The 4,758-nt window shown below is 42.5% G+C and overlaps 1 non-coding gene across 1 annotated transcript; it reads right to left on the bottom strand.

Annotated features, from left to right (window-relative positions):
* Positions 1 to 4,058: 4,058 nt before the first annotated feature.
* Positions 4,059 to 4,179, bottom strand: LOC121038003 (small nucleolar RNA SNORA18). The gene has a single exon (XR_005794107.1). It is a non-coding gene; the product is annotated as a small nucleolar RNA SNORA18 (small nucleolar RNA).
* Between the last annotated feature and the right edge of the window lie 579 nt (positions 4,180 to 4,758).

Genomic DNA, 4,758 nt, shown 5'->3' with positions numbered 1-4,758 from the left:
AACCGACTGCGCCACCCAGGCGCCCCAAGGTTTATTTATTTTGAGTGGGAGAGAGAGAGAGAGAGAGAGAGAGAGAAGGGCAGAGAGGGAGAGACAATCCCAAGCAGGCTCCACACTGTCAGCACAGAGCTTAACACGGGGCTCAAATGAACCCCAGGATCATGACTGAACTGAAATGGAGAGTCAGACGCTTAACCGACTGAACTATCCAGGCGCCCCAACATTGGCTTTATTTTTTATCTACGCAAGTTATACATGAATGAGCTCTTGTTGGAAATATTCAGGAAGTATTGATGAAACACGGTCCCCTTGGTCATTCTGTCTCCCAGAGGTAACATCTATTATACTTGATGCATAGTCCTCTAGACTTTTTCTCGTATGTATTAAATATATTATTTTGTTTAACTTTTTAACTTAACCATATGTCTTAGAGTCTTTGCCTGTCAGCGCATCTAGATTTAACCCGTTTTTTTCAATGCTACGTACTATTTCAGAGTGTATACACAGGCTTGTGACTGAGCTCTTTTCCCTTTACTTGTCTATTTATTCACTTGTCTATTTATAATGTATTGCCTCACAGAGTTCCATTCTGGGGCTAGAGTTGGAGGAGCCCAGAGTCCTTGTTCAAGTCCATCATCTTTAAAAAAAAAAAAAATTGAAGTTTCTGCCCTCCCCACCCCCAAACCAATGCTGTGGGCTCACCTCCACTTTCTGTGTCGCTGAGTGGGGTGTGCGTTCGCAGAGGGAGTGGGGGATGGGGGGAAGGAATGCATGAGGTGTCTCAGTAAGAGTGGTGGCCCCAGCAGCTTTGGAACGCTGACAGTCATTCGCCTCACCCTTTGAGAGCCTGACATATGGCAGAAAATATTGCTTTAAAGATTCACCTGCAGGAAATACTGCTTTAAAGATAACACCTGCATGATGTATGAAGGCTGGTGCAAAACCGGATGCTATCAGAAATTTAAGTCTATGGTTTTCTTATTTGTTCGGATGAGTAGGGACTCAGCTCAGTTTTAAATAACTTGACTCTCCTTTCCATTGCTTAAGTTTATTTAATAAAAGTTGGTTCCACCCGGTAGTGGTGGGATTAAAATGCAAAGTCATGCGTGCTTAGAGCCAATTTATATCTGTGTGGAAAGTTATTATTATTTTTGCCTAAACAGGCTATATATCATGCTGGGCACTCCTACTGCCAAGAATCTGAGATCATTTTATTTGAGATGTGGTTCGCCTTGGTTGGCCTCAGAAGCTCTGCAGGGCATTGGGGTGGGGGTGGGGGGGAGATGTGCCCATCCATGTTTTTGTGTGCATCTATTGTGAAAAACTTAGACATTGGAATAAAAACAAAACTTTATCTCAGATGAGAGGGAATAAGGTTCTTATTACTGTTACCTGGACCCCTTTGTCATTTCCACAATTAGAACTTATTTTAGAGACTTGCGTTTGTGTGCGCAGGAGTTGGCATGGGTAATTAACAATCCCCGCTTTCCCAAAGTCCAACAGAACGGCAGAAAAGTCACTTTAACGCAAAGGCATAAACTATAAACAAAGGAAACAAAAAGGATAGGAGGAGGGACTGTGTCAGGTGAAGGATCAATTGGGAGCATTTTTACAAGTGGGAAAATGGAAGCGAAATGGTAACTAGTTGAATTAGGAGAAGGGGCAGAATCTGGAATCTTAGAACTTCTAGCAGGGGACGTCAAGAAGCAGCCAGCCAGTGGAAGCAGCAGGTGTGGCCGAGACCAGTCCGGGCTGAGAGAGGAGGAATAGTTGACCCTAGGAACAGTCACCCTTCTGGTTTCTTCTCTTGCCGCAGAATCTCCAGGAGACACAGCCCAGCAGGAGGTGGGGACGTGGAAACATGACAGATGCAGACACATAGCTTATGACAGAAACACAAATAAATTAGGTTATATTACAAACCAATGTAATTTTGTCCACAAGATAACTTACTTTGGATCAAGGAGTTACTTTATGCATATGATTGATGTTGTGTGTGTGTGTGTTGCATGTGTGGTGTGGTGTGTGGTTTATGTGAGTGTATGTGTTGTGCATGTTGTATGTTGCGTGTGTTGTGTCTATTGCGTGTACTTGTGTGTGTGTTATGTTTGGTGTTTGTTGTGTATTGTGGGGGGGTATGTTGTGTGTGTGTTGTGCGTGGTGTGTGTGGTGAGTGTGTTGTGCATGTTGTGTGTGGTGTGTGTGTATTGCGTGTGGGGCGTGTGGTGTGGATGGCTTGTGCTTTGTGTATGTGGTATGTGTATATTGTGCGTGGGGTGAGTGTCGTATATACTGTGTGTGTGGTGTGTGGTATATATATGTTGTATGTGTTGTGTGTGTTGTGTAGATTGTGTGTAGTGTGTGGTGTGTATGTTGTGTGTAGTGTATATGTGTTGTGTATGTTGTGTGGGGTGAGTGTGTGTATGTATGGTGTGTGTGTTGTGTTGTGTGTAGTGTGTGTTGTGTGTGTGTTGTGCATGTTGTGTGTGGTGTGTATGTGGTGTGTGTACTGTGTGGGGTGAGTGTGTGATATGTATGGTGTGTGTGTTGCTTATGGCATGTGTAGTATGTGTTGTGTGCGTGTTGGGGGCGGGGGATGTAGCATCTAAACGTTGCCCCCCTTAACCCCTCACAGCTCTTCTCCAAGAGCATTCTTTCGTCTCTTCTAAATTTTGAGGAGGGTACCTTTTGGGAGGAGCACTGGGTGTTGTATGGAAACCAATTTGACAATAAATTTCATATTAAAAAAAAATAAACAAATAAACACAAGATCCACGTTTCCGCTCTTTCTTCCTCTAACTTCCCTGCCGTGGAAGTCAGGCTCACGCCTGCCGTCTCTGCGACGCCCATCCACCTTGACCTTATCAGTCCTTTGTCCTCTGCCCCTGTGGCCCGAACTGCCCTGGCATTTAGAGTGGGTGGTCTCGGATTGTTGTTTTACTCTCAGTTGTTTTCTGTTCAACTAGCACTTGTGTCCTACCATAAAAGTTTTGTTTTATTTTCTCTCACTTCCATGTTAAAAGGTTAAAAGGTGAGGCATATGTACTTTACCTCATTCTATAACAGCATGACTGTAGAACAGGGGGGCGGCCATAGTTTTTAGCAGGCAGAGGCTGACCCAGATCATAGATTGCAGTTTGCTTTCATGGACTCAGAGTGTAGCCCTGCATATGCGTGTGTTGATCAAGATTTCACTTGCTGGAGTTCGTATGCTTTTTTAGTAAAGTCCTCAACAGATCAGTTCTTTTTCTGCAGTGGTTGTATTTTTATTTATTTATTTATTTATTTATTTATTTATTTATTTATTTATTTTATTTTATTTTACATTTATTTTTTATTTTTGAGAGACAGTGAGACAAAGTGTGAACGGGGGAGGGGCAGAGAGAGGACACACAGAATCTGAAGCAGGCTCCAGGCTCTGAGCAAGCGGTCAGCACAGAGCCTGATGTGGGGCTCGAACCCACAAACTGTGAGATCATGACCTGAGCCGAAGTCGGACGCTCAACCGACTGAGCCACCCAGGTGCCCCTGCAGTGGTTTTATTTTAACATAATTTTAGATTTACCTAAAAGTTGCGCAGAGTACTGAAGTATCTTTTTAGATAATACATAAATATATGTGTTTTTGATTTAAAGTCAATACATTTAAAGTCAATGAATTTTACATCTGATTCCTTCCGCTGCCAATCACCTTAGTTCCTCCCAAGTCAGAATCAAAATCTTCGAAATAGCCCTTTACAAAAGAATTTTTGTTCAGCCCACAGTTGTCACTATCAGTCCACAATTCTTTTGAACTCCACTTGAATACGGGCATACTTCAGAAATTCCCCACCTGTAGTCTTCGGGACTATACTTTCTTACTTTAGGACCATGTGTAGGGTCAGAGTAGATGGATGTGCCTGGTGCTCAACTTCAGACACCCTCTTAACATGAATGAGTTCAGATCATACTCACCCCTGAGCGATCATGCCCTAGAACTGTACAGATTGTTGGGGTATGTCAGTACCTGAGATTTACACAATGTGACTGTTAGGTGTTTCACATAGTTTTTTAGCAGATCTGTGTCCTGCAGTTCTTTCGCTTGGATCCAACACACAGTCCTGTGAGTAAAGGAAACCATACAAATACTCTACGAGGTGTTTCCTCTACGAGGAAAAGCTCCATTGGGATAGACCTCAACAATACATAAATATATTTTTAACTAAAATGGAACAAAATTGTTTTGCAACTTTCCTTCCTTTATTCTAAAATATATGTGGATATTGTTGCGTCAGGAAATACATACCTATATGATAATTTTTTTTTTAATTTTTTAAACATTTTTATTCATTTTTGAGAGACAGAGAGAGACGGGCTGTGAGCAGGGGAGGGGCAGAGAGAGAGGGAGACACAGAATCCGAAGCAGGCTCCAGGCTCCGAGCTGTCAGCACAGAGCCGGATGCGGGGCTCGAACTCACAAACCGTGAGATCATGACCTGAGCCAAAGTTGGACTCTCAATCGACTGAGCCACCCAGGTGCCCCTCTATGATAATTCTTAATGTCTGCAGAGAAATTACAAATGGACCATAATTTGTATAACAGATTCCTTATTTAAGCTGTGTAGACATGTATGCTATTTATAATTTTTTTTCCTATTTAACGAAACGTAGTGATGCTAATGTCATTAAATAATTTGTATATTTCCCTGTGCATTTTCTTGGTGACAATTTCTAGGAGTTACCAAGTTGAGGGGTAAAGCATTTTTAAAGACTTCCCACG

Source organism: Herpailurus yagouaroundi, unplaced genomic scaffold (assembly GCF_014898765.1).
Source record: "Herpailurus yagouaroundi ecotype Mexico unplaced genomic scaffold, PumYag 164, whole genome shotgun sequence".
Classification (NCBI taxonomy): Eukaryota; Metazoa; Chordata; class Mammalia; order Carnivora; family Felidae; genus Herpailurus; species Herpailurus yagouaroundi.
Note: the sequence above shows the minus strand (reverse complement) of the source record. Positions and strands in the feature narration are given on the sequence as shown.